General features: G+C 44.8%; 1 long non-coding RNA gene across 1 annotated transcript; it reads right to left on the bottom strand.

Annotated features, from left to right (window-relative positions):
• Positions 1-8,882: 8,882 nt before the first annotated feature.
• Positions 8,883-10,676, bottom strand: LOC119826697. Its single transcript, XR_005287467.1, has 2 exons — positions 10,398-10,676; positions 8,883-10,128 (listed from the first exon to the last, which is right to left on the bottom strand). It is a non-coding gene; the product is annotated as an uncharacterized LOC119826697 (long non-coding RNA).
• Positions 10,677-12,607: the final 1,931 nt, after the last annotated feature.

The raw sequence follows: 12,607 nt of genomic DNA, 5'->3' as shown, positions 1-12,607 counted from the left end.
GGTTTGGACGAAGTCAATCTGTTGGAAGCAGCAGATGAATTTGAGAACGCTGCCCTTCAGTTGCTATAGCAACGTGGAACTAGCTTTCTTGGGGGCTTGAGCAGCCCGTTTTTCTGCAGGCCAAACATCCCCCTTGATCCCCCTGCGCTAGGTACACTTGAGACTAAGACAACAGAGCATTTGCAAAACACAGATCGTTTCGTGGGAAGGTATGATTCTGGGCCACATGCGTCCATATGCAAAATGTGGACCAGTGTCGCACACATAGTCATGACGAAAAGACTTTCCTCCTTCCTGTCCCCTGTGCTCACCTCAGGGTTTTCTCACAGTCCTGTTCCCTTTTCAGTGCTGAATTGCTTACATGGCTGACTGGCATGAACAGCGGTGCCCCCAACTTCCGGTCGCTGACTGGGGAATGAGAGCACTTAGGATAGATGTGGAAGAAAAGGAGAAAGAGCAATGTTGAGCCCCTTCCCTGCAGGGGAAATTAGCCATCCTCCCAGACCTCTGCAAAGTGAAAGCAATTATCACTTCTAATCTTCCCACTATAAATTCCCAAGCTCTCCCAAGGAACTGTAAAAGTCACTGATCTCCAAGGGGGTGTGTATGAAAGTCAGTGTCTCCAAGGGGTGTGTGGTGGGAGGGTGGGGGGGGGGTAGAGGGAGCTACCTGCTCTAACTTTCTGACTGGGCTTCTCAGGCTAGCAAGGCATCAAAGACCTTCGGATAGAATTGCAATCTTCAGTGTTCGTCCTGCAGCTGGAAATATGAGTGGCCCTTTGTATGAAAAGACAGAAGTAACCAGGGCTTTGAAGGAAGAAAGGGACCATCTGGGTCCTCCCACCTTATTGAACAGGGGGATCTGTCAGGGCACATCTGCTTAAGGGTCGTCATTGAGCAACTAAAGGATCTAAACGAACTTTTCCTCCAGGGCCGTATTTTTATACTCTGGATAAGACACGGCTATATAACCCCATCAGCTCTCCCATCCTCTTCCCCACTCCTCCAAGAGAGCTGGGAGTGAGCCTGTTTTGCCATGGAAGCAGATTCTATCAAGGGTTACCATTTCTCTAGCTAACCTTTCCCTGACACCTTTTTTTTTTCTTTTTTTAAATAAAGAGCAAGCATAGCAGAAGCTTGCGTAGGTAGTGTCGGTATTCCTAAGGAACAGCTAAGAGACCACCGTAGCTGCTCTTCACCATGCTCCAGAACCACATCCGGTTCCGGGTACCTATGAAGGAACTTGGATATCTCAAACAACCTGTGGGAAAAGAGCAGGGAGACATCCCTGAATTTAGATGTGAGGCAGATAAATAGCTGTCACCGCCCCGGCCCCTGCTCTATCTGCCTCTCCCCCAACCTGGCTGATGAGGGACTAAGTGGCTTTGGACTTGCCCCGCCCAGGCCAGCCACCATCCCTTCCTTGAGGAGGAGGGTAGGGTGGAGGGCAGCGACTGGTTGACTCACCCGGGGTTGACTAGACTTCCTCCCTTTTGCTCCACATGAGTGCAGTCTGGCTGAACTTTAGTGAACTGTGTCTGCTCCAAGCTCGCCTCCTCCCTCTTTGGTTATTATTATCACAGGATTCTGAGCAGACATGGTGTCCGTCCCCCCCGTCCCCCCTCCCCCTGTCCAAGCGGGACAGGAGGGGGGGCAGTCAGTGTGGGGAACATCCCAACTTTTAGGTTTCCCAGACAAACCTGTCTTGTTTCTGTATTTTTCTGTATCTCCCTCAGTCCTTGCCCACCTTCCCGCCCGCACCCCGAAATTTTTACATATAAATTTCCCTTCCCTGGGTGTTTTACAATGAATATTGAAATGTTCTTATTCATCCACCATGCTTTGTGAACTTCCCTAAGGCCTGTACCTACCACCAAGCTATCATCACCTAGAACATTAAAGTAGGACCTCCTCCCATAGGTGAGCTTCCTGCCGGCCTTGATCCAAATGCATGTATGTTTAGCAAGCACACTGCATTGTAGCAGACCCGCGGGCCCTCTTCCCATCTTGCATTGTATATTTCCAGCAGTTTGATGTAGTCTGGATTTCCACCATGCAGTAAAAATGCAACGCCCCATCAGTGATGTAAACTGGGACACGTGTGAGGTCTTGGGGTATATTTTTACTATTTTCTTCTGTAATTAAAACTACTCTTTTCTATTTGTGTTTTGAATCATTTCTTTAGGCTCTGTTTCCAAAAATAGAACTTCAGGGCCAAAGACATAAACATGTTTATAGCTCTCGTTATTTTCGTTCTGCTTACAGCTTTATAAAAGGCCTGGCTGACTGTAGAGCTGCCTCTTGTATATAGTGTATATGATGGGTGTGTGTATTCTATTACAACACACATACACCACCTTTTATCCTTTTAAACAGCAACCCCCCCACACACACACACATACACACATACCATATCAACCTCACGTTTACAGATGAGGACACTAAGGGCCACAGAGGTTAAGTAACTCAGTGTCAGATGACCAACGTCCTCTTTATGGCTGCATTGGTTTCAAGAGTTTGCTGTACCCGGTCTGTCCCTGGTTTCAATGAGTAACTGGTGACTATGTTTCTAGCCTATAATTTCCTTAGCTTGGGCCCCAGTGGAAACCATGAGCATGGAGTCACACACATTCGGCTGAACTCCAGCTCCAACATATTAGTAAGTCACATAACCAGTGAGCCGCCGAGCCTCGCTAAGCCTCAGTTTCCCCAGAGTAAAAGGGTACGGCATCACAACCTTATTTGGAGGCTTTTCGTAGAAACTCGGCTTAGCAAGCAAACCAGCACTGAAACAATGCCCCTGTTTTGATTCTAATGAGAGACGCTTCGTTGTGACCTCTCCCTTGGAGCTTTTGTGGCGTAAAACAGAAGCTATTCATGAGTTTCCATTATAGCCTAATGCATGGCTTTCCGCCCCTGCTGTCAATCATTGAACGATTCTCCAGGTGCTGGAACGTACTTCTGTGCCAAGATCAGTGAGGGTTTTTACATATCTATTTATAAGTTGTGTCATAAAGCAGTTTGTTAAAATATTTGAGCAAAACTTAGGAAAATAATAAAGATTATAAAAGATACAGATAAATTATTGAGATGTTTACTGATGTTATAAGTAGGTATGTTTACTTCAAAATTTTAAAAACTTCAGTACTCACTGATCATAATTTTAAATAAATATCTATCAGAATTTATACAATTATTTATACAATAAACCAATATTTAAAATATTTTATAGAAGTACTAAAGCATGTTAATTAGTAAGAACAATCTTTAAATAGTCAACGCTTATAGACTAAGTTTGTCTATCCCTAAGGGCCTTGTAAGTGAGAAACCTATGACACAGCAAAAAGTGCACTGCCCTTAAAACTGGCTTTGACACTTGGTTGATACAAAACCTCTTTGGGGTTTCATTGTGTATAATTTTTTTAGAAGGCCCAATAAAGCAATATGCCTAAAGCAATAAACAATCTCTGATATATCTCCTAAGAGAGGCATATAAATTGCATAGCTCTTCAGAATGTCAAAACAAAGCATATGTTACTTAAATCTCAGTCCATTTATTTCTAAGGTGTGAACCCGAATTCTCTAGTGCTTCAGGAAAGCAAAAGAGAAATGAAGACAGGAAGTCATCTATTGAAGCGTGGGAAAACAGCACACGGGAAGAGACAGTTCTCTCCAGTTCCCATAGGTCGCTGCAGTTCAGCTTCATCCTCAGCAGGGGAATGAGGCTAGGAAGTGCTGCGGAACAACCTTGGGACACTGTAAGTGTGTACTGCTGTCATCGTTAATAAAAAAAAAGCTGACTGCCCAATAGCTGGGCAGGAAGAGATTGGCCCAGGCGGCCTGACCCAGAGAGAATGCTGGGAGGAAGAAGGGTGGAATCTGGACTCCCAGCAGACGCAGAGGGGGCAGGCGATGATGTGCTATGCTAATAAGGTACCACCATGTGGCAGAGCGTAAATAAGGAATATGGGCTAATTTTAAATGTAAGAGTTAGCTAGTAACAAGCCTGAGCTATCTCCAAACATTTATAAGTAATCTTAAGTCCCCATGTTGGTTATTTGGAAGCAGGCGGTGGGAACAGGAAAACTCCACCTGCAAAGAAGTTCTGGTCTAAACTGCTCTGGGAGAAGGAAGGAGGAGGAGAGGATGTAGGGTGCTGTCACCTACACCTTTGGGTGCGGACAACTTGGAGAAATGTAGATAATTGAGGACGGTTATGGATGGGGAAAATGTACTGTGGTTGAATTGTGCCACCCCCAAATTCCTACGCTGAAGTTCTAAAATTGCCTCATTTCTATGTTTAGAAGCTGAGACTTTTTTTTAAGGCGGGTTTCTCTATGTAATAGCCCTGGCTATCCTGAAACTTGATCTGTAGACCAGACCATTCTCAAACTCACAGAGATCCGCCTGCCTCTGCCTCCCCAGTGCTAGGATTAAAGGCATGTGTCACCATGCCTGGCTGGAAACTGGAAATTTTAAAGAGTTAATTAAGTCTAATGAGACCGTTAGGGCGAATCCTAATCCAATTTGACTATTATCTTTATGGAAAGAAATTTCAACATATGTATGGATAGAGAGAAGACTGTAAAACAGCAGGGGAAAGACAACTGGTACTAGCCGAGGAGGGACACCTCGGAAGGAGGTAACCCGTGGTTAATCAGACCATTAGAATCAACAGAATGCACACCGGGGTTGAAGGGCAGTTGGTAGGAATGGCCATGGACAGGTTCCTACCGGCTCGGGTAGTAGAGGAAACAGGACAAACCCTAGGATTATAGGAGAAGGGAAACACACAGAATGAGCACAGTTGGGTGCAGAGGGGAGCTCTGTGTAGGAAGAGACAACCAGCATCAAATGGCATAAACACCACCATTTGTTTTAAATATATCATTTTTATATGTAAATGTGCTGCATTTGGGTGGATTTACCCCACTTTCCTCGCTCAAGTTTCTGCTACAGTCAAAATTTCCTGCTGTCTCCCGCACACACATTCTGCTTATTTATAGTTTATTTTGTCTTGGTCCCGTCTTCTCCCCACTCCTCCCCGCCCCCACCTCATTCTACCATCTCCTGTGTGAAGGGATTTCATGCACATCCTATGTTTCCAGGCCTTCCATACACTTCCTCATTCTCAAAGCAGAGGTGATGATGATGCCCAGAGAACGAGGTGGGTCCAGTGAGCAAGCCAGGTTCTGAAGGACACACTAGAAAGAAACTCTAACCCAGAGGGGTTAGGAGAGCCGAGAAAGCTTCACAGAAGTGGCAGCCTCCACTTCTCGCTGCTTGCCCTCTTATACATCTTCTCTTGGGCTGTAGAAGACTCGGCATTGTAGCTCCGTGTAAATCTGTTCTCCACAGTATGCCTGGTCTTTTTAAAAATAAAGCAAGTTGTGATCCTCCCACGATGGTGTTCTATTTTCTTCCTGCTCAAACCAAACACTTTAGAAGTTTCCCACTTTTCCCATGCAGAATAAAGCTTCATCTTGGCCTATAGGCTATTCTTGGTCAGGCTCTTCCTTTTATTCCTGACCGATGCTGCACTGTGTTCCTTCTTCCAGTGTCCTTCCTCAGACCCTCTGCTTGTGCTCGTCTCTCAGCCCAAAACCAAACCGACCTCTCCTAACCTCTGAGTATCCACTCCTCACTTCCCTTTCTGAGTTGATCAGTTTCCCATTCAGGATGTAACATGGCTGTAGCTTTCACCGGGGACTGTTCATTTAAATCGTTCTATGTTCTCATTTGTCTTCTATGTTCCCAAAACCAAACCGACCTCTCCTAACCTCTGAGTATCCACTCCTCACTTCCCTTTCTAAGTTGATCATTTTCCAATTCACGATGTAACATGGCTGTAGCTTCCATCGGAGGCTGTTCATTCAAATCCTTCTACGTTCTCATTTGGCAGAACAGCCCTTCCTCCTTTGGGATCTCTGTGATATTCCCACTTGTCTGAGACACTTGTTCTTGCAAATGTATTTCTGTGTGTGTGTGTGTGTGTGTGTGTGTGTGTGTGTGTAAAATGCTAAAATAGTGAGAAGTGAAAATAGCCATGAATTCTTTATACACCAATACAACTTTTACAAAAGGGAATAAGCCTAATGGTGCTCCCATCTTCAGGGAACCCTCTGTTTCCAAAGTAAGTAATTTTGACTGATATTCACATCCTCTTTTCCTGGACTCTTAGATCCAGAAAGTGTGGAAAGAGGAACATCTCTGGGCAGAGCACCGTCAAGGATAAACACCTTATTCCCCCTATTTTGGATTAGTCAAAAGCCTACTCAGAATTACTATGAAATTTCGAAGAAATTTAGCAGTTAACATCAATTCCATACAATGCAGGCCTCCTCTAGCCTGCCTGGAAAGTTCCTGCATTGCTAGGATTAAGTGGGATTGGTTGGCTGATGACGTGCCAAATGGAGCCTCAATGCATAGACACAATCCTGTCAATCCTGTCTGAAAGTCCGTGACTGTTGCCTGCCGCTGCTTGGACACCTTTTCCTCTTCCAGTGTTTGGTGAGGTGGTAGATAGTACTTTGAAGTCATACTAGTGGTTAAGACATATGGAACAAAGCTAATCTGTCTTACTAGAAGTACTTAACGATAAATCAACAGAAACTGAATTTGGATGAATCTTTAAGAAGTGATCAGAAATAATGAAATGACTCTCGTAAGAATTTCCCAAGTAGGGATTCCTTACTCCGTAGATAAGTGTATCTTATTTCCCTCCCATGTATACTTTGATTTACTCCTACTCAGGGAAGGAGCTTTGAAAGGGGAGAGGATGGTTTGTTATGTTTAGCCACCAGAACAGAATGCCTTTGATCTCACACATCTTCTCCAGTGGCCATGCTTCCTGGGAGGTCAGAGCTGGGCACCATCAGTCCTGCCCTGGACTGAGGTTAATGACAGATGCAGAATCCGTTGCACACTGCTTTGAAAAAGCCAGAGATACCCAGCCCTTTGCAGCACGAGAAAGCCCCAGAGCTGGAATTTACCTTCACGTCAGTAATAACTGAATGTTTTTTAGGGTTAGATTGTGTTACATAATTTGAATTAATTTTGATGATGTGCTGGCTTTGGAGAGGAATTGTTTCGTGGACACTGGTGCTCTGAACTTGATAGCTAATGGGGCTAAAGTGCACGTTATATGCAGGTTTTAACCAGTCAGGAGATTTTTATGTAGCCAGTGATAGTTACTTCTTGTATGATTTTTGTTTGGACTCCAATGCTGTGCCTTTAGCTCAGTCTTCCTGCTGTCTTAAGTTCATTACTGTGTTTAATGGCACTCTTATAAGCCATTTCGCATGTAAAAAGCAGGGCTTCCTGTTTTTGTTTCTAACAGCTTCATGTTGAACCTGAGATTTACGATGAACAAGTTGAGTGGCAGGCCTGCTATGTTGTCTCTTGTTATGTAAAGCTATGGCCGAATCTTAGTGAATAGAACACTTTAAAGGTTTGTTGTCTTTGTATATTAACAGATTATGTTACATAAACGTACATGGGAAATGCATTACTGCTCTTCCTGGGTTATGTTTTACTTTTTTTTTTTTTTTGGTTTTTCGAGACAGGGTTTCTCTGCAGCTTTTTTAGAGCCTGTCCTGGAACGAGCTCTTGTAGACCAGGCTGGCCTCAAACTCACAGAGATCCGCCTGCCTCTGCCTCCCGAGTGCTGGGATTAAAGGCATGCGCCACCACCGCCCGGCTTGGGTTATGTTTTACTAACATTCTGTGCCTTACATCTCTGCTGAGCTATTAGGAATGTTAGAAGGAACCAATAAATCATTTTTTTCATTTTACACTTTTAGATAATCAGCTGATATGGAATATAACTTGATATCCAATTTTCCCTGTTTCAGAGGATATAATGATTATAGTAGACTATGCCCAGAACATTTTGGCATGAAAAGAGATTGAATACATAGCTAATTTACTTTAAAAACAAAAAAAGGGTGTTTAGATAGGAGATGACAGAGAGGTCCAACCTCATGACTGAAACAGAGAAGGGGTACACTGGAGCATTCCGCTTGGATCTGGCTCAAGCTGGAGTCTTGCTCTTCCCTGTTACCTAATGTATACCTCAGGGATGCTGAGGCTAAGGAGAGCTTCCTTGTTTTAGTATCAAGTATAACATGGCAAAAAAATAATGGTTGCCCCAATATTGTCTGCTTTGAAGACTTTACCCCATTTATGACATTGCAGGTATGTGTTTTGACCCTGTTCCTATGGTTAGAAACAGGATTTGTGTCTCATGGCTGTGGATCCTGATCGGCTGAGCTTTCTGGTCAAGGGAAGATGGTCTGAACGGAACCTAGAACACAGAGAGATGTGACGGCTCTGATGGAGCCCTAAGGAGCATCTGTAGAGGGACCGTCAGGTGCTGCGTTTAGTTTTCAACTGATAAACCAGCTGGTCCATTTTACTTATTAAAAAGTGTGACCTGAAGAGTACATTATCTGACTATCTATCTATCTATCTATCTATCTATCTATCTATCTATCTATCTATCATCTTCTGTCTAATTATTGTAAAGACAGGGTCTCAGTTTGCAGCCTTGGCTGACTTGGAATTCTCTGAGTAGACCTTGGAATTTACTGTGTAGACCATCCTGGCCTTGAACTCATAAAAAGATCCTCTTGCCTCTGCCTCCAGTAGTCACAAATAATTCCAGTTAATTGTTCTTACTGGCTAATTTTACAACAGATTTTGTGTTGGACAAAAACTTATGAAGTATATATGACTAATATATACTGAGATTAAAAAACTGGTATTTAAAAAATTTGTGTGAGTTCATTAGAATCAACTATAAATAATTACAAAACAGGAATTAGAAATGGTTTGATTCCAAAGACCATACTGTTTACCAGCATTGACATCAACTCTTTAAGATGGAGAAAACAATTGATAAATTTATTATAAAGCATTTGAAACCAGTTTTGTTAAGTCCAAATAAGAGCAGACCACATTTCAGAGTTCTGTATTGTTCTGTGTCCATGTAGAATATTCTAGGCAGCATGACAGTTGTGTCATTAGCAAGAAAAAACATCCCAGGGAGTAGAGCACACGACAAATAGTAAATATTCAAGTTTACTGGAAGCTTCTCAGTTGGAATGCGCATCCCAACTGAGCTTTAAAAAAATAGAAGTCTTAGGTAATAGTGAGTGAACACACACCCATAAAATTGCTGTGTCCCTAATCACTACCAATTCAGAATGAGTCTAGGATAAGGACTAACACCTCTTCGCCATCAACATTCAGCTCTCTTCCTCAGAGTCAAGGTTATCATTGTATGTACACCACAGAGAGAAAATACAATTTGATTTGCTATTAAATTTTGCTTTGTTTAATTTTTAGATACTGAATTTGAGTCCCCCCCCCTATCAAATACTGTCTTGATTTAGCCTGTGGGACTGTTATACTCTAAGGTTGACGTGTTCACATGAGGGTTGGGTGGTAAGCACCGAGGGCACTTTGGACGTGTTCTATGCGGCTACTGACTTTTCAGTTTTGGACTGGCATGAACTGTTTGTTCCTGACCTGACCTGACCCATGGTAAACTCCAGGGTCACTTTATACAGATAGGAAACGCAGAACCAAGGAGTAAGAAGCATAAAAACATTTTCCCTTGCTGGCTTAGTTCATTACATTGTTTCACAAACCAGCCCTTCTCTGAAAATCCCTGCTGGCCAAATGCTTCCAGCAGCACCTGCTGCCTGCTGCTTACAGTGTCTCATAAACTTGCCAGGTGCGAATCAAGTAATTAATCAGCCTTGAGGAGAAGCGATAGCCGTGGTCTTCCAGACCGCAGCCATGTTAGCGCTCCGTGCCGGTGTCTTATCTGCAGGCTGGGCTGCTGAGAGGGTGTAGAGGTTGCAGGCAGACCAGTTGCCTTCAGAATGTGGACAACTGAGGTCTTGAAAATTCTGGTGGGAGAAGCCGAGCACCTCCATGCACCTCCATGCACCTCCCACTCTGTCCAGGCTGCAGGCAGGAAGCATGTTACCATCCCTCGCTGGGAAAGGCACAAAGACAGCTGTACGCCACCAGGAAAAAAGCACAACCTCAACCCGTTATCCTATTCAAAGGTCTCCAAGCTGCTCCAAGCTGGACGGACAGGAAATGTTCCTTCGTGTCCCTGGATATAATGGAGAATCTTAGAGATGACTTGTGCACCACAGAAAGGTCTGTCAAGGATGGATGGAGGGCTACGCTCTTGATGGAAGACAGTAACTGAGACTTGGAAAGCTCCCCCTCCCCCGCCGCCACCCCAATTCAGCTATGAAACTCAGGAAATGAGGGAGGCACTGTTGCCTGTTCTAAACCTGGTATTCATGTGCCTTTTCCCACCAAAGGCACTTTTAGCCTTGTGCTTAGTTTCTCTGAGCCTAACAACTGGATCCTCACCGTGTCATTTCAGTGACTCTTCTTGACCTCTGCTTTCAGAGACAGTTAACACAAACACAACACTGTCTCCCTTCGCTTCTCGTTCTGATGCTGGAGAGCACCTGTCACATCTCTGCTGCCCAGGTGGAGCGGAGAAAGAAGAGACAGGTGAAACTAATCCACCCCATTCTTTCGTTACCTCTCCCTGGCCTCTGCTTGACCTGAATACAAGAATTTCGTGTGCCAGCCACCAATCACGGCAGGTACAGCAGGAAGCATGATGACAGAACCACCAGGAAGGAAGAGCTATCTCACTGACCTTTCAGCAGGACACGCCCTCTGCTCTTTGACTGACAGCTCTGAGCTTCGGCCCATGAAGTCTATTTGTTTTGGCAGAAACTTAGAATCTGGGTAACGCCAGTTTCCTCACAAACTGGGAATTCAGCTTAATATGTAAACTTGTAACTAGCAGGTTGAGCCCATTCACTGCCATGGTTACTCATGGCATGCGCTGCCGGCACACTTGAAGGGATGGATTTGGTGTTGAGTCAAGGGACACGGCTGTCATACACGTGGACGTGCCTTTGCTTTCTGCATGGTGACTCTAAGTCCTGAGCGTGTCCTGACCTGGAAGGGCTGTGACACCCAGAGCAGCTGGGAGTTCTGCTCAGTTGCTCCGTCTTCTGAGTTAAAAATGTGAGTGGGCTGCAAATAAAGTGGCTGGAAAGATTTTGGTTGCACATTTCAAGGTTCAGCCAGGATTCTCTCCGTGGGGACAGAAATCCTGCCGGCTGGTTCATCCCTGGCATCCCCCGCTCAGCCTCGCACGGAATAGGCCAGGATGAATGAATACATTTGTCAGCGCTTTCTGAGTTGCGCTGTGTGCATTTTTCATATCTTATAAGGTTAGTTTACAATGAAGGTATATCTTGACAGTGGAAGCTAGAATCTCATATTCTGTTCCTCTCATTTGCCTGAATTGGGGATCAACTAGTCCATCCAGAAATGGAAACCTTCCACACTTGGGAGGAACAGAAGATGGACAAACACAGTGGCTGTTCACGAATTTCCCAGGTGGATCAAGGTGATTTAGGAAAACTGGGCCTGACCCTACATCCAATGCCTTCTGTCAAACCTGAGTGAGGTCAGTGACTGAGTTGCTCCGATGGAATTCGCTGCACACCAGGAGAAAATACCACAATCCACTGTCTTAGAAGGCAGTGAGCCTTTCCTTCTCCTACTTAATGGTACCTGAGAGGTCAGGCCCATTTGGACGTCTCTGCTCCGAGAGGTGCATTCTGCTGGGGCGGCTTCACATTTAAAAATAGAAAACAGACCGAGCGTGGAGAGGTTCTGGTGCGGACACAGATCTCTCAGCCGGCCAAAGTCCCCAGTGAATCACTCGAATGGGCCCATGACCACTTCCAGCCTCCCCACTATTTTTCCATCTAATTTACTGAAAAACAAAATAACACTTTAAGTGTTACACACACGCAGTAAGAGTCATGTAATTATCATTATTCCCTTCTAAGTCTATTTCAAGCTTTGCTAACTCCAACTTAACCTAAAAAGTCACTGCTGCGATCTCTAGGCTTTCTCCGCAGTTTGGCTCAAAGCCAACTCCTCAGCATCAGTCGCTGGCTACGAGAGAGGCCAGTGTGCTTACGGCAGCTGCTCCTCCTTTCCTTGCTGGATACCCTGGAGACGTCTCAGCCTCCCTTGATGTCATAATGACCTCTGGGAAGAGGGTTTCCGGTGATCATTAGGGCTAGCGTTGCATCTTTCCTTACAGCCTCCAACTCTGACGTATCATGCTGAGCCAGTGACATCAGAGGAGGCTGGCAACACCGCTGCCAGCTTAGGCTGTCAAGTGGAGGCACTCAGATTTTAGGGGATCACGGGTTACTGTGGCACCGTGCAGCCTGCTGTGACTAACATATCAGTAAACATGCTGAAGACTTGACTATTTACTCCGAATAAAAACGGGCAAATCAGGACTCCAGAGACACGCTTAGGCCCCAAGAGTGAGTTCTTTCCTCCTTCCCGTGCAAATGACATACAAATGACAAAATTCATGCATTCAGTGTCCTAGTCAAGGTCACCACTGCTGGGATGACACACCGTGACCAAAAGCAACGTTCGTTCATCATTGAAGGAAGTCAGGACAGGAACTCAAACAGGGTAGGAACCCAGAGTCAGGAGCTGATGCAGAGGCCATGGTGCTTATTATT

The sequence above is a fragment of the Arvicola amphibius genome, chromosome 1 (assembly GCF_903992535.2).
Source record: "Arvicola amphibius chromosome 1, mArvAmp1.2, whole genome shotgun sequence".
In the NCBI taxonomy this organism is placed as follows: Eukaryota; Metazoa; Chordata; class Mammalia; order Rodentia; family Cricetidae; genus Arvicola; species Arvicola amphibius.
This window is presented reverse-complemented; position numbering and strand designations above follow the sequence as displayed.